The sequence below is a fragment of the Lampetra planeri genome, chromosome 4 (genome assembly GCF_965212315.1).
Source record: "Lampetra planeri chromosome 4, kcLamPlan1.2.h2, whole genome shotgun sequence".
NCBI classification, from domain to species: Eukaryota; Metazoa; Chordata; class Hyperoartia; order Petromyzontiformes; family Petromyzontidae; genus Lampetra; species Lampetra planeri.
The window spans coordinates 20,940,169-20,961,130 of record NC_136110.1 but is presented as its reverse complement, the minus strand read 5'-3'; the positions used below and the strand labels follow the sequence as shown (position 1 = coordinate 20,961,130).

Sequence of the window (20,962 nt, the reverse complement as noted above, 5' to 3'; positions counted from 1 at the left end):
CTACACCTCAACCTAAAAGTTTATATATCCCGCCACACACAGCCTACATGTCAAGTAATTACATTTTGGTTACGCGCGCCTATTAAGAACTTACATGGAAAAACGTCCCAAACAACAGTCAGGCGCAGTCTTTCAGCCTTAGTCACTGGCCTGTTTTTTGGTGGCGGAAACTACGACGGCCTATTTTTAGTTCTTATTAGTGACACCACCACGCTCCAGGCGGCTGCAGCAGCCGGAGCAGCCCACGCACGTCAACATAGCGTGGCCTTCATTTAGCAGCATTTACTACAAGGCTCACTTATACGTGTACGTCGCTCGTACCTTATATTTGAACTGACCTAAGAGCCGAGCCATGCTCGCTGGCGGACACTAAGTGAGAGTGTTACTGTGTTAGCTAAACCACCGCGCCACGACTACAAGCCACCGGACGAGCGTCAACCTCCGCGGGTAAGTCTATGCTGTTACATGGCCGCGTACGACTGACAGTATAAGCTTATAGGCGGTGGCGTCCAAAGCGGCGACCTACTTCAACAACAAGAGGTATGTTTTATGATATTTGTTGATAAATAAATTAAAAACATTTTTTTAATATAGAATACAATTTATTATATCGATATTTTTTAATATCTGCAGCATAATCTGCCTTTAAGCGTATAAATTATGTACTTTTAATCTGCATGTATAGCCTAACTATTATAATTATTAGTTATTGTAGTAGCACTATGCCAGTACCACTATGTTATTGTCTAGGCCTACACATATTTTTTCCACTTCAGTGTACTCCGTGATATAATAATATATTTATAGTTTTTGTCAGCCATGTCAGGAAGAAAACGAATTGGAGCTCAATGTCGTAAAAGAAATAAAGCTGAAATGGCATCAAAAAAGTCAAGTACATTACTGGCTAGCTTTTTAAAGAAAGCCAAGAAGAAAGAAGCTTAAGCTGCAAACTCCCAACTCTTCAGAATCAGAAGATGGCGGCTATCAACCACCTATTTCAGAGCATGTAAACGAGAAGGTTGAAGACATTGAGGACTCGGAGAAAAACATGGTTCAGACAGATGTTACTGTCTATGCTGAGGAAGACTCCGAAAACACTGAAGACCAGGGCGTCCTCGTTGAATAGGTTCAACATGATGATGAACTTGTTGACAGTAACGGGGAAGATGAGATAGAAGAATCTTCTGATAGAGAAGCTGAAAATACTAATTATGATGCTGTTCCTGCTGTACTAAGGTTTCACGATGTTGGCTACTTAGAATTTGATAAAACGACAAAGCTATCGAAAATATCAGCCTCTTCGCAATGAAATGATTACTCTCGGATCCTTGCCTTTTCAGCACAGAGACAATCTATCATCAGTATCCAGAGAACGTTCAATTACATCAGCATGGTTTCAACGCCGACTAGCGAAAGGAGAGGAAGTGAATCGTTCGTGGCTATTATATTCACCAATCAATAAAGCTGCTTACTGTTTCTGTTGTCTATTATTTACATCATCGAGTTCAAACTCACGAGCTTCGTTTGAGTTAACAAACGGTTTCAACAAGTGGAGAAAGCCTGAAAAACTAAATTCTCATGAAAACAATTCTAGCCACCGCACAGCTTTTACTACATGGAAAGAAGCCGAACGAAGGATAATTGATGGTACTGGAATTGACGCAGTGGTTCAAGCTCAGATTCATTTGGAAAAACAACGTTGGCGAGATATATTGCAAAGAATACTCACCTGTATTAAGTTTCTGGTTTCACAATTTGGCACTACGTGGCCATGAGGAAAATTTGAATGCGGATGAGGATAAAAATGTTGGAAACTTTCTCGCGCTGATCAAACTCGTTGCTCAGTATGACCCATTGTTAGCAAAACACGTACAGCACGCAGGAGAAAATCCGGGATCAGTTTCTTATTTGTCACCAGAATGAATTTATCCACATACTTGCGTCGACTGTAAAGAACCAATTGTTGAGTGATATCAGGAAAAACAAGTACTACGGTATCTTACTTGACTCAACTCCTGATCTAGGACATCGGGAACAGCTTTCTCAGGTCATAAGATTTGTGGATGTGGATTTTCAAACTAAAAAAGTAACTATCAAAGAATAAGTTTTAGGTTATATTGAGATACATGCAAAAGATGCAGCAAGCCTAGAAAGAGTCATCGTCGAGAGACTGAAATCTGACAACATACCTCTAGCTGACTGTCGGGCACAATGTTATGACAATGCTGCTGTGATGACTGGGCATATATCCGGCCTTCAACAACGAATATGTGACAAAAATCACAGAGCATTGTTTGTCAACTGTGACAACCACAGCTTAAACTTAGCAGGAGTACACTCAGCTAAACAGGATCCACTTGTCACATTTTTTGGAACAGTTGAAAGTATATATTTGTTTTTCTCTCGTTCGTTGGGAAGAGTTAAAAAAAAGCTGTGCCCATCACAGTAAAGCGGGAGTCTGAAACACGCTGGAGTGCACGATCAGAAGCTGTTAAAGCTATCTATGAAGGACTGGATTAACTAGTAGGGCTGCTAGACAAATTATCGGAGGACGTAACTATGACGCCTGAAACCAGAAGTGATGCAGAACAGTTACAGGCATGCGTATTACATTTTAACTTCATAGTTTTATTACATTTCTGGAATGTCATTCTTGGAAACATTTATCGTGTTCAGAAGCGCTTACAGGATCCTACTATGAATTTCAAGGAAGCAGCAGCTGATCTTGAATCTTTGGAGCATGAATTTGTCAAGCTTCGTGATGATTTGAGCCAAGTTCTGTAGAAAACGCCAAAACAAGATGCACAGCCTGGGGGATCGATGTGGACAGAAGAATTAGGCGACGTCGGAAGATGCCAGGAGAACTGGCAAGAGATGCAGGACTTTCAGTAGAAGAAGAAATTGTGCGTGTTATGAAGAGCGTATTTTATCGACTTCAACAGGAGATGTCAACACAATTTTTACGACTAAAAGACCTGAACACAAAATTGGGATTTCTGCTGGACGTCAAAACTCTTCTATCCAACACAGATGTCGATGCAATTCGTCGAAATTGCACAGATTTTGGAAATTTCTATGACACCGACATCAATGGCCACGAACTTTTCACAGAAATTGGAGATTGCAAAATGCTGCTCAGTAACCGGAATTAAGTTTTACCAGAAACTCCTTTGGATCTTCTTGGTTTTATTGTGTTTTATGGAGACGACATATTTCCGAATTTGCGAATTTCACTGCAAATTTTAATAACAATAGCAGTTTCAATTGCAAGCTGTGAGCGGTCGTTCAGCAAATTGAAACTTATTTTGTCGTATTTTCGTGCTTCAATGGGACAAGATCGTCTCAGCGATCTTGCTCTTCTTAGCGTTGAAAGAGAAACATTGGAAAAAACAGATTTTGATTACGTGATTGACCAGTTTGCGACAGTGAAATCAAGAAAAATTATTTTTTTGTAGACTATGTCAACCAGTCTACGACAGTGACTGAGTGAGCCATGTAATATAATTTCTATAAATTTGCTTCTTTAAATACAATGTTTCATTAACATTTAAATTGTTATTCCTTATTCGATGTAATAGGAAAATGTGAATAAACGGGGGGGGGGGGGGGGCGCCAATTTTATAGTTCGTCCCCGGGCGCAAAATATCCTAGCTACGCCTCTGACCGGGTGCATAGCGCAATGCGCCGACCAAAGCACCACCGCTCTCCCCATTTAAACCACGCGTGTTCCACCGTAAAGTGCTTTGCGGCCGCTCGGTGTGAGTTGTCAGCGCACAGTAATAATCCCATGTGTAATTAGCACGGCGGTCTGTTTTAATCCCGAGTCGCGTTAGGGTCGTGGCAGAGGTGGGACAAAGTCATTGTTATGCAAGTCCAAGTCGAGTCGCAAGTCATCAAATTCATGACTCGAGTCTGACTCGAGTCCAAGTCACATGACTCGAGTCCACATCTCATAGGTGGGACAAAGTCATTGTTATGCAAGTCCAAGTCGAGTCGCAAGTCATCAAATTCATGACTCGAGTCTGACTCGAGTCCAAGTCACATGACTCGAGTCCACACCTCTGGGTCGTGGAGGTTCACAGCCACTCGCAGTGGATATTCACCTCTGTCTGCCACTCACCCACACAGCGGCCCGCAAGTCGGATAACATCACCACCTTTCAGAGTAATCGTAAGCAGCAGCAGCAGCCACGGTCCATCCACTGTTGCTCGTGTCGTGTTACCCACGACCACACGGAGATAAACAGAGAAAACGCACGGATTAGAGAACACACCCGGGGTTAATGGCATTATTAGAACTGTCAATGAAATTGAGTGGGCTTGGGCATGACACGTGGCTAAAAGGGATGATGGAACGATGATAATGGCAGTGGCAGCCAAAGGGATGGTCCGCGTCTGAGTCAGTGGTGTAGTAACGACATCATCATCTCAGGGGGTGCGGCAATCGCCAGGTGGGGCCCCAATATTTGATTTGTCTCGCACGGTCGCACCTCGGCTATTACATGTCGCGGCTCCCTCTTGCCTTATCACATCATAGTGCTCAAGCCCTATGTCGCGCCAACCCGGAAGAATGGTTCTGCTTGTCTATCTGGTTACACTGCCATGACAACAACATAGAAACACACGTGCGGTACGCAATTTGCGGAAGCCAAACGTTACTGCTCTCGTTAAAATAAAATAAAAGGTGGAACGTTTTGTTGTTCTATTACACTGTTGTTGAAACCATATCTTCTGGTGGTTGTCAGGGGGGCCCCAACTCGTAGCTTTGGCCAGCAGGGGTGGGGGGGAGCAAAGCTGTCCCACGCTCGTTATGCGACTGCTCTCATCTCCGTGTTCTGAATCGTCAAGAGTTCTCAGCGCTCAAATGAGCGTTGAGCGGCGCTTAACCGTCCTGCTGGTCCAGAGACATCAGTGGAAATTCTACAATCCTCTGGCGGGAACTAGTCACTCCAGAGGACTATAACTGTGAAATTCCGAACGAGTGGTTTACCACCTGCAGATGGGTGATGGTGATGGGTTTGTGTCACCCATGGCTGCGATTTGAACTCAGGCTCTGCAGGAAGGATCCCTACCGAACATCACGGCTGAGTGACGTACGAGTCATTCCAACTGAAACATAAGAGGAACATCGCAACCACTTTGGTTTTGGTTCGTTGGTCTGTGGGTTCATTGGTTGGTTCGAGCCTATGTGTTGAACTCGAGGGCCATTCCTGAAGTTCGTCCAATGGTTTGAAGGTCAGACCTAAGATCGACACAAATTAAACTGACAGGAGTTGTGTGTTGTGGATAATATGATGAAAAATCTAAATTTTAGCAACCTCTGTTCATATGGGTGGGCCTTTGTGTGTCAGTCAAAAACATGAAGTCAGTGGTGGCTTCAAGCTGAAATAAGAATTTACTTAATTGGAACGGTGAAAGGGATGAATTAATGTATTCTTTTACCATTAAAATAATGCCTGTAGCTCAGGGGTGGCCTGTAACAGACTAAGAACCAAAAAGTACACGTGAAGTCTGCAAACATCCAAGTGTATATATTGACAGTTTTCGGTACAGCACGGGAGACATTGTTTATTTTTTGCTACTGTGATAGTACGTTCTAGGTTATGCCCCTTCAATAAAGCCGCACGTGGTGGATTAAAGAGCCGCGTGTGGTTCAGGAGACGCCAGTTGGCCACCGCTGCAGTGTAGCTCATTACTTGTGTATTACAGATTGTGAATGTGACAGAGTACCACTAAAGCTGGACTTGGAACTCAAATTTCCAGCTTGAATTGGAACTATTGCCATTTGTACATTAAGTGAAGCTGTTGCCTCGCGCGCCCATCCCATGGGATGGGACGCGAGATCGGAGAACCGCGTCCCATGGGATGGAACGCGGTTATCGTGACGTCCCCATTCTGCATCACCAAAAGAGTCAACATTCGCCTCTGTTGGGTTGTCGGTATAAAACAAGGGGCTGTGTGCGTTATACACGATGTGGTGTCATGATATTAGGGGACATGCAAAGTATGATGGGAGGACCTATATTACGGTCACGATCGCACCTTTTTCTGTCGATAAATCCCCTTTTGTGTGTATTAATATTATTTGTAATGTATACACTTATTTGTTTTCAGTCTGCATGCACTTGTATATATTTGATTAGTTTCTCCTAATTTACACAGCATTGGAATCGGTTGAAGGGAGGCCGACTTGTTTTTGCTATCTGTAATCTGCAGCGTTGCATCAGCCTCACCGCTGAGCTCCTGCCTCCCTGCCTGCTCTCGCAAACACCGACGATCGCTCTCTGAACTCCAGAGTTCAAAAATGTCTCAGGATTACGCTGCCACACTGGCCATTGTGTACTGTCCAAGCATCGCCTTCTAATCCTGCTCGGAATGCCAGCGGCTCGGAGCCTGACTGCTCAATTGGAGCATTGACCTTAGAAAGCCAGGTGACTCCGGAATTTACCTTGGAATTTATGATGAAAGAAATTTTATCAATGCTGAAAAGTGGAATTCTCATTGGGAATTGATTCAAGTATATACCCTCCTGTGTTAGTCAAATGTGTTCATAACATCACTCGGGTGCGTACTAAGAAGGGCTTGTGAATCGGCCAAACTAGTCAGAGCAGACAATGCTGAACAAGGCAGAGACAAACAATCAAGCGATCCCTTAACCTGTGCGGACATCTGAGTTGCGTGCTATTGGCGACTATGATATTAAAAGTTGTAAAAGACAGATTCCCTGGCGCAGTGATAACACACGTGACTCACAGCAAGGAACTCAAGTACAGAGTTTGTGTGTTCTCCCCCTGTTCCGCATGGCTTTCCTTTGGGCTGTCCAGTTTCCTCCCATTGCAAAAAAACCCACCGTACAGTATTATGTAACTAGTATTGGCCAAATATGCGAATGCTGAAAAATTACCTGGAAATGACTCAGTTGGGTGTACACACAGCAGCAGCATCGCCCCCTACTGCAAACAACTAGGAAGGACCCTCCTGAAAAAAAAACTATTGAGACTCGTGATGCCTTACTGGGTAAACAAGCACCGAAAGCCGAATAGATTGTTGACAAATGCTGTTGGCAAACTCCTATTAGAGGAGGTGGTTAGGCCATCATCACATTCATTGCCTTTGTCTGAAGCTCCTCATTTATATGTTTCCTCTCCTGACCATACAGCGAGACAAACCTATTTATTTGTTACTCACAATGCTCCCCCTACAACAGCGCATGATGTGCAAGTGCGGCAACTTTTTGTCAATCCTCCGCTTGATGGGTGTTCTGTCAGAGACCCCAGGCCGTGTTCACGTCCACGTGACGGACGGCGCGTGGCGTCGTGCCGAGGAATCGTCGAACCGTTCTTGACACCCCCACTCACCACCCCCTGAACATCTGTGAACAAAAAGAGCTTTATAGCTCATTGGATTCCTCCGGTGTTCATAAATCTTCAGATTCAGGGGGCAGTTTGTGGCCGCCAGGCTAGCGGAGTCGCACGGGCACTCTCCGGTGATAAGTATCGTAAACAAACCCGAACTGGCCCGTGCGTACACACGCTGTATTTAATTTCCAACGGCGAGTGGGTAACGAAAACACTCGCGTCTTAGGGTGCAGCCTGCCGTGACCCGAGCTGCCAAGTTCACCATTGTACGCGTGCGGTGTTTAGGGTTCCATTTTCGTGGTGAACAATTGTGTCTCTGGGGGGGGGTAGGAGTGGGAGCGTACATGTGGATGATTTTTCAGAGAGAGAGAGTGTGTGCGCGTTCAGAGGCTGCAGAGGAAAAATAAACATTTGGCACACCGCACGCACCTTCGATTTAGCGCGGTTGGCTACGTACGGTGCGAAGGAAGTTCAACGCGCGTATGCTCGGTTGCCTGTATTGGGTGATGCAGCAGTCGTGTACGTACTTCGTTTACTCCGAATAAGCGCCACTTTTAAACAACCTGAGTATTTATAACCCTGCCGTTTCCGTGTTAGTGTGCATTCGTGAATACTCTACTGGAATCGGCATTTGCAAGTGCGCTGTGCCATCGAGTAAATGTGAGGCGGTTAAAACACGCCTCCGATGCAGAGATGGGAGCAATGACATGAGCTCGTGTGCTGGGGCTAGATGTATTGTTACATCCGCAGGGCCGAGCTGGGGACAACTTAGGGAGGGAGGCCTTCACCCAGCAGTGGATGTGTCATGGGGCATTTTGGAAATACATATGTACACGGGGAATGTGTCGAGGAGTAGATGGGTCCACAAAAAGAGGGTGAGCAAAGCGAAACCGCGGCCAGAGACGGCCAGTTGTAGCCAATGTTTTTATGGAAAAATTTGAGACAGATGCCATCCAGACATCCACTCTACATCGTCCTTGTGGAAGAAGTTCGTAGATTACACGTTCGTCATCTGGCCACATGGCCGACCAGCTCTGAACCAATTCCTCAACCACATCAATTCCATACACCCAGCCATCAAATTCACCATTGAGGTGGAAAAGGATGGCAAGCTACCTTTCTTGGATGTTTTAATCAAAAGGAGACCAGATGGCTCAATGGGACACTCTGTCTCCAGGAATGCCACCTATACGGATGCATATCTAAAACCTGACTCCCACCACCATCCTGCCCAGAAGAATTCCCTCATCAAAACTCTAAACCATAGAGCTCAATGTATTTCTGACCATCACCTAGCCAGTGAACTGAAACGCTTACACCAAGGTCTCAAGATGAATGGATATTCAGACTACACAATCCGTAAAGCTATCACCCCAACCGTTGGGAAAGAACCATCTGAGAACCCAATCAAAACCACCTTGTCATAACAGGGGTCACCAAAAATATCTCCAAAATCATGAGCAAACACAAGATCCAGGTTCGATTTAACACAGTACGTAAAATTCGTGATCTGATCCCATCTGTTAAGGATGTGATCCCTGATACAAACTAAGCTGTGTCTTCGGCAGTAGTTACATTGGGGAAGCTAAGCGACATGTCTCCGGCCGTGTTCGTGAACATAAGGCAGATCTGAACACGGTAGGACCAATACCTCGGCTGTGGCTGATCATTGTTTTAATGCGGTGATGGCTCACACGAAATTGATTTCTCGATGATGGAGGTACTTTGCAAACCCACTGGATATCAACAAAAATTCGTTCATGAAGCTATCCACATATACAGACACAGACACAACTTCAATCGAGAAGATGGGTATAAACTGAGAAATCACTGGAAGGACGTTATCAACCAGTGTAAGTCATAACTGGCTATGATGTTCCCATCCTACCACTTTCCGATGTTAGTCGTTATTTTCGGCTCTCTGATTTTACATTAACAGGCTAAATTTCCCACACTAACACAGCCACCTCGCTCACCCAGCTCGACGTTGCTGCTCTGCGTTCTGCTATTAACATGCTAATCTCTCACATTAACAAAGCCACATCCGTGCCCTCGTAGAAGCCGCTCTCAGATCTTCCATTAACATGCTAATCTCTCACATTAACATAGACACTTCCGTGCCCTCGTCGTGGAGGTCGCCCTCCGATCTTACATTTACATGCTCAATTCTCACTTTAGCACCACTAGCTCCACCCTTGGGCTACACCCATTTTAAACCTTTAAAACAGTCTACTTCAGCAGCTGTCCCCCTTTTTTTTTCTTCCTGATGACGAACGATTGTGTTGCGATTGAAACGTCGTAGTTTTTATTATTATTTTCTTTTAACCTTTCTACGTGACTTTACCGGAAGACCCAAAGAATATATAGTGAGACTAGTGGCCAACACAGCGAGGGAAGGTCTTCATCAATCGGAGGTGCGGGGTAGGACAACAGACCAAACGCAAAAAGCAGTTCACAAAAAAACTGTGGCTTGACAAGGGAGAAATTTATAATCTTCTTCCTAGCGTTGTTCCCGCTGTGGCGCAGGGTCCGCTTTTCGGCATTGTCTTCTCCATTTGGCTCGGTTCAGGGCATCTTCAGGGGATGTGTTGACCGTCTTTATGTCTTCCTTTATTCGATCCATCCATCGCTTCTTCGGACGTCCGCGTGGACGGTGGCCGTCTGGCTCAATACGCATGGCAGTCTTGGCCACTGATGACTCTTCACTTCGCATCACATGGCCGTACCACCGAAGCCTTGCCTCAAGCATCTTGTCCGCAATGGGGGCCACACCAAGTCGCTTCCGAACGTTTTCGTTCATGACACGATCCCATCGAGTGAGTCCGAGGCTCCATCTGAGCATCCTCATCTCCATGGTGTGGAGAGCTTGTTCGTGTACAGTTGTGGCTGGCCAGCACTCGGATCCATAGAGTGCCACCGGTCGGACGATGGTCTTGTAAATTTTTCCCTTCAGCCTATCCGGCATTTTCCGATCACAGAGGACTCCGGTGACTTGCCTCCACTTCATCCATGCCGCATTGACTCGTGACCTCACATCAGTCGTGATGCTACCATCTGAGCTGATGGTGGAGCCCAGGTACTTAAAGTCCGTCACTTTCTTCAGATCTTCTCCGTCAATGCTGATGGTGCCGTCGGTTTGGGGGCCACACTCCATATACTCCGTCTTTTTGATGTTGAACCTCAACCCGTTTTCGTCCAAACGTTCCTTCCACAGACGCGTTTGTCTTTCCACTTCTCCTCTCTCTTTATCTGAGAGAAGGGAGAAATTTATAATAATCTTGCAAAAACTTATCGCGAGGTTGTGTTCCTATTGAGTGCATGTTTATCCAGAGTCCCAATACTTGTTTTTGTTTCTGGAGGTTTCTGAATTGGGATTTTTTTGGTCGATTCCACTTTGCATATTTCATACATGTGAGGAAGCCAGACACAACTAAATTATCTTTTAAATTAATTGTTATTTTACCAAGTAAGGCCCACTGAGCTATATAGCTCTTTTTTAGAAGCGACTTAGCCACAAATGATAGCTCAACGAAGTGGCTTAGCACGTGTAAATTTATAGCCGTGAAATGCTTAAAACGCATGTTTCTAAATGTGGAGGGAAACAGCGGAGGGCCTGGAGAAACATCCACGCCGCCACGTGGAGAGCATTCTAACTGAAAATATACAGCAGGCGTTAGAGTCGGGATCGTACCCACGACCGCCTGCATACCGGGCGAGGGAGTTAATATCAGATGGCCGGAGCACACGTACACACCTTGATCTCGTCACGCTTCCCACACACATCAACTGAGTGTCTCATGCCTGGGTGTCTTGCACTGCCTGCAACTGTACAGTACATTCTCCACCAACTCCAGCTGCACTCCACTGGATTACAGCCACGGGTTCCGTATTATCCGCATTTAAGGTGCACTTAACCCACCCCCCGCCCCCGTATATTACAGCAAAGGTCGTGTGTGTGTCTGATCAGATTTGAATCAGACTGAAAGAATCCGATGAGCTATGAAGCTCTTTTTCACAGATGTCCAGTAGGGCCAAGTCAGAAAGTTACAACAGCAAATAATACAAAAAAACGATAGGAGTGCAAAGTATAGGAAAGCTTAGAAAGTCACTGAATATAAGTACAAACTGTGTACGCGGTTAGCACACTGCGCTACGAGTTCAAATTCCACTCGTGGCCAACACCAAGGTCGATTCAGCCTCAAATGAGTACCTGGTGCAGTGTGTAAACATCGCCACTATGGAGACAAAGGCGTCCGGGCGTGGTGCTGGCCACCCACCCCCTCATGTGCCGTGCCGGCCTTCATAGATGCTCGCTAACAGCGCTTGCCCGAACAGTCTGTTTAAGGCTATATGGGGGAATCTGTATCTTTGTTATTACTGGAGCGTTTAATTATGCGCGGATGGACGTGAAAGCATCGCCGCTGCATCCTCCCACCAACTTCGTCTGATCATCTCGTTAAAGTATTTGCTAGCTTGGCGCCATGACTCCACCGATCGCACGCGGGCCACTGCAGTGCAGCGATCGCTTGTCGTGCCGCCCGAGTCGCCTCGTGCCTCGTGCCTTCGCGTTGTTTACGATGCCGAGCCACGGAGCGACCGCTCCCGATTCGCCCCTCGTGCCATCGTGCCCCCCGCCGTTCACCAGAGGTCCGCAAACAATGCGGTGGGCGTGTAACCAGGCTGTTCGGGCGAGTGCCATGGAGATGTTTTGTTTTGGGTTGTTCGGGGTTTGCACCGTTGACTCTGGGATCGCGATTAATCGTAGCCATGGGCAGCCAGGTGCCGACTCGGACTCTGGAGCTTGCTCATCGGACGCCACTGCTCTCGGCCGAGGTCCCCTGCGGGGAGCGGTGGCGCAGTGGTTCGCGCACTGCGCTACTAAAGCTCGAAACTCGAGTTCGATTCCCGTGGGGAATAACTGAACTGGTTCCTGGGACTCAGCCTTAAACACGTAGCTGGTGCGGTGTGTAAGACATTAATAATGGGGAGACAAAGGCGGACGTGGGTGGTTCTGGCCACACCCCAGTCCTCAATGAGGGTTCGATAATAACACCACTTGCCCCAGCAGACCCATGTAAGCTACACGGAGGATCTTTGTCATTGTCTCTGCCGCCCTGCCCAAGTCCACTTGGACTGGAGCCATGAGTACGCACGCTCTGTCCTGTCCACGGTGGAGAGGGCTCCAAGGTGGGGAATACACACGCGTGGCACAGAGAACCATGGGAAGTTATGCCCTCCAGTACGTTGAATTCAATATTAATAATTACGTTTTGTTATTTACTTCTGTAAATGTCTTGATACTGTTTGGGTTTCCTCTGGTAAATTGACTGATTGATTGGTCTTAAATCTCTGGAAATAAAATAAAAGCCAAAGTGGGTCTCTTTGTACAGTACTCACCTCTGTTCGAGGCCCTGAACACATGGTGGAAATTCCACATTCCCATGGTGGAAGACAGTTTCTCCATAGCACGTACACTGTTAACTTCCCACAAAGCGGTCGTTCATTTATTGAACATAGATTGCTGAATCGACCTACTCACGACCTTCTAAGCTGTGAGTCGAGCACTAATCAGTGTCACGAACCGGTATGCATTACCTTAATTACCAAGATTAGAATTGACAGGCAAAGCATTACGCCTGAAAACAGCAGCTCAGAAATTGTCACGTCTACGTTCAACAGTTGCTTTTTTCTCCATTCAAATGTGCGTCAAATTCCTCTTTAACCCCGCGTCACCTATAAAGGGACGTGAACCTGAAGACCCAGATGGATGACATTGCATTGGAGCTTGCGCCGCGTCCTCTTGAACGCTTTCAGGGGGCTTTTTGTGCTGGCGGCAGCGACCAAAGTGCAAAATAATGCCGTTGGTAAAAAGGTTTATCCAGGCGTGCTGCATTCAAACGAGGGCCTTTTCTCCCTGCCTACCCTTGCACAAAGCCGACGAGAAAATTCATAGCTGCCAGGATCGGGGCATGGCGACGCCGCCCACAGCCGCAATTACTTCGACTCACAAAACCCAACAACTCTATAAAACGTCACCGTTTGCACCGATCGTTTTGAGCTTCGTTGCCAAACGGCCGACGGGGGCGGGCATATCTGAACGGGGTTCAGATAGCGCGGTCTCTAGCGTCGCCAAAACGAGTGGCGCCTAAGCAACGCTTGGGCGCCTTTGGCCACGCACGTCCCAACTGTGGGCCACCCCTCGCTGGCATATTTTGACCGCTGGGCCTTAAGAGGAAGGGGAAGGTGGCGGGGAGGAGGGAGATGGGGGGCGTGAAATTCCCCAAACAAAACCTCGCTTTGAAACCAACAGCTGGACGATTGCATTGAAGCGGCCCCGCTTCGGCTGTGAATCGAAAATGCGAAAACACTTCACCTGAGAGCGGCGTGCAAGTTGGGACCCTTGCAAGGGGGGCACGCGGCGGTTGTTGTTTTACAGCCAAATCCTGTAAGGAGACAGTTTGCAAGGTGAGGGCGCCCGGCGTGGGGTGGGGGATTTGGCGGGGGGGAGGTGGAACGGATGGTGCTGCTGGGTTGCTGGCCCTGTTTGTCTAGGGCGTCCGAATGTTTGCAGTGCTGGGCTGGGTGCTTGGGCCCCCGCGGCAGCGAGCTGGAGAGGGTTGAGTGGGAGCAGAGGTGGTGGGGGGGGGGGGTCTGCCTCGCGCGTATCTCGGCGACTTGTTTGGAGTTAGACCCAAACAGATATTTGCCGGCCTAGCAACGGTCGCTATCCGCCGCCACAGGGCCCATCCACGGCGCCAGCCCAGAACACAAAAAAAACACCCCAAGAAGCGCTTCCCAAAAACGGGGGGGCCGGTTCGTTTCAGAGTTTCAAAACGACCGCTCTCGCACAACACGCGGGGTCCGATTCGGCCGGGGCAGGAGCAGGGGAAAAATATGCACCACCTGGCGCCGGGGACAGCAGAAGCGTTGCCGGTGTCGTTCTGAGTCCAGGTGGAGCCGGGAGCACGGGCGAAGTGTCCCATCGGGGACGTTGGCGTCGGGCGAGATCTGGGAGGTTGGACTGTGGACGCTGTTGGGCCGCTTGCGTGGAGGCCAGCAAGCAGCGGCCGCTGTCGATTGATGCCCGTGGATTATTTGACATTCTTACGTGAGGTACGTAGGCGAATAACCCGGCGAGACGAGCTGCGTGACCGGTGCTCGCGAAGTTCGCCGTGTCACGGCTGCCTCCTCTGACGTTTTTGGCTTCAGTCTTGAAATGTTGCTTAGCAGTAGACGGTGGCGAGTAGGAAGTTTATTTACTGTTGCGGAAATCTCTAGAATTGTCGGAATCTTCCCGCTGGTTGTAGGTCAATAGCGGCAAGGTGAACCCATGAAAGGTTTATGCCACTGTTTTACTGTTGATTTATCGGCATTTGTTGTGCACGTCAGTTATTAACTCAATGCTGCCCACTCGGATAAGCAAGTTACGTCCTTTCCAACTAAATATATTACATTTCTGTAAATACACGTGTATTTACAGGAATGTAACATCTCGTGTGATATTGTGAGTGACTGGCGGTGGAAGAGGCCTTATGCCAAAGATGTGATTTGTCGACGTAATCTACAATTTTGAGTTTGACATCTCGCAGACAAGACTGTGGGGGGTATTATTTTTTACTTTACTTTTGGCCCACGCATCGTCCATTGCGAACGGGGCAGCATGCGTCAGCCTCAGACGCGCAGAACGGCGTGCAGGCGTGCACGAGGCGTCCCTTGACAACGGAAGATGTCGGGCAGCAGGACATTAGAAGTCGGCGAGCAGAGTTGTTGATCCGATAGGGAAGGGGTGTGTGTGAACAGAATGTTGACCACTCGAGTTTCCTGGAAGACGCAGGGTGAAGGGGTCGCACCTGTGTAAATGCCTGCGCTCTCCCAGAATCAGAACTCTTTATTTAGTGTGGAAAAATCTGATGAGTTATGAAGCTCTTATTTTTTCATAGATGTCCAGGAGGGGTGGGTCAAAAGGTTACAACAACAAATAATAATTAAAAAAGGATAGGAGTGCAAAGTATAGGAAAGGTAAGAAAGTCAATAAAATACGTAAATATACAAAAAAAATCCTATTTTTATTTTACCAGGTAAGGGCCACTGAGCTATTATTTATTTTTGAGAAGCGACCTGGCCACAAACAACAGCTCAACTAAGTGGCTTATTGCGTGGAAGTTTACCGCAGCCAAATAATCTAAACGCGTGCTTCTAAGCTGTGGTCACATGATCGGCAAAGCTGGTCACGTGGCTTGGGAAAATTTTACTTTTCTCAAACTATTGTAATGATGGCTTTTTATAAAAAAAATTGGTTCTAATGTCCAGTCCTTGAAAACTCACCGAATCTGAAGCCTCTTGAGACTCAGTGAAGCTCCCCAACTCCCAAACCCAGCAAACTCCGAGATTTTACGAGGAGGGTTCATACAATCGTTTGTTTCTCCAAACAATTAAATAAGTAACAACACTTCCTGAATCAGAATCTCAACAGTCAGCGGAGGCATTCATGCATTAAATACGTGACAATATTATTTTCATAATAATTGTGTTTAATATTTGTGTTGCCATTCCGCTCAGTCTGCTACAATCCTGTCCACTGCAGTGCAGCACAGAAACACACGTCCTGCCTCAAGTACACACGGTTTGTGTCCCGGTGTTCCGAGGATTTGGCGGAGTGGTGATTATCATTGTCCAAATCTGAGGTGCCCCATCCACCTGTGTGGCCAGGGCTTAATTTGTCACTGAATATTTTCCAGGTTGCTTTCTCGACTGAAAGGTGGCACACCACGACTCTTAGCCAGAGTCATAGCGAGAGGTGCATTGGAGTCAGACCTGGGCCCTATTTTAATTACACACACATAGCAGCATTGTTAGATTAAATTACAATTACACAGTAATTGCAATTCATTGTGCAATATCATTGATTTGTGCAATATAATTGACGGCGCTTCACATTGATTTTTTACAGTTGTTTTTGCGTGTTTTTTCTCACGTTTTATTCATTCACATTTTCAATGTATGGTATTTATTCCAACAATACACGTATCGGTCCGGTATTAGAGGTGAGTCTCTGTGTTACGTTTTTAAAAAAATTATTTTGTATTGAGGCAATGCGTGGGCCCGTTACATTATGTTGCGTGTTCGAACCGTCGACGTGAACTAAAACGGTTGTAGAAAAGCAGTGGGTAGAGAGACGGGGGGCAGGCCCGCTTCTCCAATTATTCTGCGTGTCTTTTTTAACGAGGAGAGCCTCGCCGGGTCTCAAGCCCTCTTTCAGGAGGGTCCTGTCATAGTTTTGCAGCAGTGAGCGATGTCACAATACGTAATCCCAACTGAGTAATTCGCTTGCATTTTTCAGCATTGGGAAGTTTGGCCAATCCCAGTTTCTTTGTAGTTGTTTTTTCAGCTGAATGACGCAATTACATTTGTAATGGATGCGGCAGACGGGATTCGGCACAAACGCGACTGAAGTTAATCCAGTGTCCTTCATTGCAAGGCCCCGCAGGCCACTGGCGGCCCCTGGTGGCCTTTAGTGCGGCCCCTGACGTGTGCCCCCTCCCCGACAATACGCAAATAGTGAAATCACCACCCACCCCCCATCACCTCATCATCATTGTGCTGTCAAAACCACCAATGGTTTAAAATGTGTTGCGGCCCTCACATTGAAGATGTCTTTTCGGCGAACGTGGCCGCCCCCTCTGAAAATGAGTGAAGAACACTGAGTTAATGAGTTAATCCCTGGCAGTGGCCGCTGCCGTGGCATGCGCTAGGCTCCTCTTTAGACGGCGCTTCACAACGCGCTTTGAGTTGGCACGCCGAGCTTTTCTCGCCGCGTGGGGCAGGACAAACAAAGCGGTGGCGGCGGCGTCGTGGCCTCTCGGCGCCCCCTTGCCTCTCGCCCGCCGCTCACGAGAGCGAAGCAGCGCAAACGGTGACGTAGCGTGTTGACCCAGCCGGGATTAAATCAAATACGAATCGAGCGCACGGTGTGGGTAATCAGACGAGACCGTCTTTCGCACACCCGCACGTAGCCAACCGTGCTAATCGGAAGGTGTGTGGGGGGGGGGGAGGACAACAAACTAAACACATAAGGCAGTCCGGCACCACGGCGCGTGCATTTTCGGGGGCTGCCGTTGACGCAGCCTGAGAGTGCTTCAATCCGGCGTTTGTTGTCGACGATGGTGGTAACGCAATTTCCGTACGGACGTGCAACGCCTGCTTGTTGTCGTCCGTCGTCAAGGTTAGGAGTTCTCTCAAACAATTCCACTGATGCCGCCACATGTCACCGTCACTTCGTGCCTCCTGCTGAGTCCCCTAGCTCTTGTAAAGTTGACATTTGACCTTCAACTTCCTCTGCTTGACCCTCATTGCCACTCTGATGCGCCGTCTCGGTTACCTGCCCTCCTCCATCCTGCGCCTGCGTCCCACCCACTGGAACCTTCTCTTGTGGATGACACCTACAACACTCTCCTGCCACGTTATTTATTCCCCCTTGCTTACCCTATCCTGCTGTATGAAATTCCGAGCATCCTTGAGCTAAACTTCAAACGGTCCTCGACCTTTTGCAGAATCACCCAAATTGCTCGAGACCTTATCAGATCTGGGAAACACTCAGCAGGGTTGCTTGGGTGCGTGACTAGTGACCCCCACGTATACAAACAGGTTGGCATAGGGGATGAGGAGCCATGTAGTGGGCATTAGCGGGCAGTTTAACATGTAGGCTATCTGAACCAATAAACATAATAGTTTTTTTTGGGTTATATCGCATAAATATATATTAGATGGCAGTGCAGCAAAATGCACTGTTGTACCGTACATATACGAATATACTTCCATGTCTACTATTCTCCCCACCTTCACATCCCGCAAAGCGCGAACAGGCCCTCATCCAGCAGTGGGTTGACGAGAGGGGCTGTACATGTACTTTTAATGTGGTGGCGGGGTGTTTTGCAGTACAGTACTAGTATGCGCTTGTTTATTTTGTCTCTGTTGACATGTGTACCCTGGCATGACGCAACGCAGCTTTATGTGGCAACTCACTCGTCCATTGGCCAGTGGGCCCCCGTCATTGCTGCCGTCTTGCCGTGGGCCAGCTAGAAAAAGGAGAGAAGCGGAATCTCCATCAACCGTGCCGGCGGAAGCTACGGCTAGTGCCCAGCGTCCGTTACGCATCACCAAGTCAGCCATCGACGCCGGCCGCCGTTGCGTGTGGAGCAACGTCGTGCGGCATTGGTCAGCGAGACGATTCAGGACACCGCGGTGTATTTTTTGATCCGGCGGTTAATCCCATCTGAGGCCTGCTCATCCAGATTACCCACGGTGCAATGCGCCTAATGTGGGCTGTGGAAAAGAGGCTATCTTTGGATCCCTATCTCGTCTCCCGCAATCCGGCACCCAATCAGGGTAATGGGGTTAGAGGTTTGATTGCGGTGCTGTGGTTCCACGATCAGGTTCGGAACGGATATCACAGCTCGTGCCTTGGTGGCGGCATAATGGCTGAGCTGAATGGGTAGGTGGATAGATAGTGAAGTAGTGGTCGGGTGGGTAGGCGATAGGCTATCGAGTGCGAAGTGGTGTTGTGATTGAGTGTGCAGGCGGTGCACCTGCACTGGGGTTCATGGAAAGGAGGGACCAAGGTGCCAGGCTATCAACATGGGAAGAATTGGACAGAGGAGGTACCCATTTCAATCATTACACCAGGGCCCATGCCAAATACGCTATGCTGCTGGATAGGCATATAGCCGTGGCAGAGAGATGTTATCTCCCTCACCTTGTATGCAGGAGGTAGTGGGTTCTATCCTGATGCTGATTATGCCTGTTGTATATTTGGAGTTCGTGTGTTCTCTTTCCCAGTGGTCACGTGGGAATTTCTCCAGGTCCTCCGGTTTTGCCCTCCACGTTCATCAACGCGTGTTTAGAATATTTGGTCACGATGAATTCCCCCATCTAATAAGTCGCTTTGATGAGCTATCATGTGGGGCCAGGTCGCCTCTGAAAAAAGAGCTCATAGCCCAGTGGGCTTTACCTGGGAAACAGTTTAAAAAAATGTACATTGATAAGTTGTCTTTGAAAATCAATTATCAGGCCCAATACATGCATGGAATCGCATGTGTGTAATATCGTTCCGCGAGTGGGACCAATATCTTCACATGGACAAATAATGACTGTTTGCGATCCCCATGCGAGTTTGCACAGCTTCGCTCATATGGGTCCAAAGCTGCGGAAATGCATGCTCACTGCGATTGCCTGCCACAGTTTGCTGACATTGAAAGTGAAGCTGGAAAGTCGTTTGTTGGATTGAGATGTTTGTGGCATAAAATTAAGCCATTGGACATGCACTGGCGATGGACGTGGCAGCAGCAGCAGCAGCTACCCGATTGTGCCACATGAATTGTTTGGCTACGTACCGTGCATAGCCAATCGTGCTCATCGGAGGTGTGGGGGAAGGATAACAAACTAGTTTTTAATACAGATGATTTAAAAATCCACAGTTCCAGTAGCTTCCCAATGTTTGAAGGAAGAGCGTTCCAGATGGCAGCAGAAGTGCGTCTGGAAGCATGTGATGCAGTGACCATCTTTGTTTGATGGCCAGCTTAAAGCCTCTGTGAGGATGACCGGAGTTCAGGCAGTGTTTGTAAATGTTGCCGCTTTCAGGATTTTTTTGTTCCAGATGACGATACGTATGTTCAAGACAATTACGGCACCATTATCATAAGTCTTGAAAGCTCCGTTAAACATGTAGAGTAGAACTCCTCTTCTCTGTGACCCCAATACCCATGAGTTTTATTCTTCCCATTATCTGCAGTTTTTCCCCATCTCTCACCGTGGAACAGCTTCCTTTTATATGCAAATTATTTTCACCGACAACTGATCTGTCAGGCTTGAGGCTTGTGCCTTGGTGTTCCTGGGAAAGCGGTCAGTAAATACTCAAACAAATGAGCAGAGCAACACGGTCCGCAAATAACGGAGCGGCTACCCATCTCGCAAACCTTCGTGCACTGTACCCTGGCTATTATTATTCAACACTCGCATCATGACATGAAGGAGTCACTAAAACAATCGAATCTGTTTCCCTGGCTTGACCCCGATTGCACCTCCCATGGTCGCGTCATCCGCGAGGCAAACAATCCGTTCAGATCTCTCGAAGAGCAGTGCAGCACCTCCTTGTTAGGCAACGGTCCGCAGAAGCGGATTTCACAGAGCTACCTTTGAGATTTTTTTTTCAAATGACCTCTGGTCCACACAATAGGGTGCAGTGTGTTTCAAACTAATATTTTTCATTCTTAGAGCTGGAATTTTGTGAAATAAAGGGCAAAATTAAGTTAAATGGGAGGTTTGTTTGTTGTCGTGGCTTGCTGCCGGTAGTGCTGGTTGTTGTTTGTGTTGGTTGTGTTATTGTTGCTGGGTGCTGGTGTTGCCAGCTGTTGTGGCACTGGGTGCACTGACTGTTGGTGGCGCTGGCTGTTGGTCGTGCTGGGTGCTGGCGGTGTTATCATTGTTGGGTGCTGGCGGTGTTATTTTTGCTGGGTGCTGGTGGTGTTATTGTTGCTGGGCGCTGGCAGCGTTGCCAGCTGCTGTGATGCTTGGGGGTGTGCGAACTCGAAGAGCCACACTAATCCAAAT

General features: G+C 47.7%; 1 protein-coding gene across 1 annotated transcript in view; it reads left to right on the top strand.

Moving 5' to 3' along the window:
- Nucleotides 1-14,076: 14,076 nt before the first annotated feature.
- Nucleotides 14,077-20,962, top strand: part of RP1 (RP1 axonemal microtubule associated) — a gene marked incomplete at its 3' end in the record, with an annotated part of 79,036 nt that continues 72,150 nt past the window's right edge. The window contains exon 1 of the mRNA XM_078593385.1: nt 14,077-14,470. The remainder of the gene's footprint in view (nt 14,471-20,962) is intronic.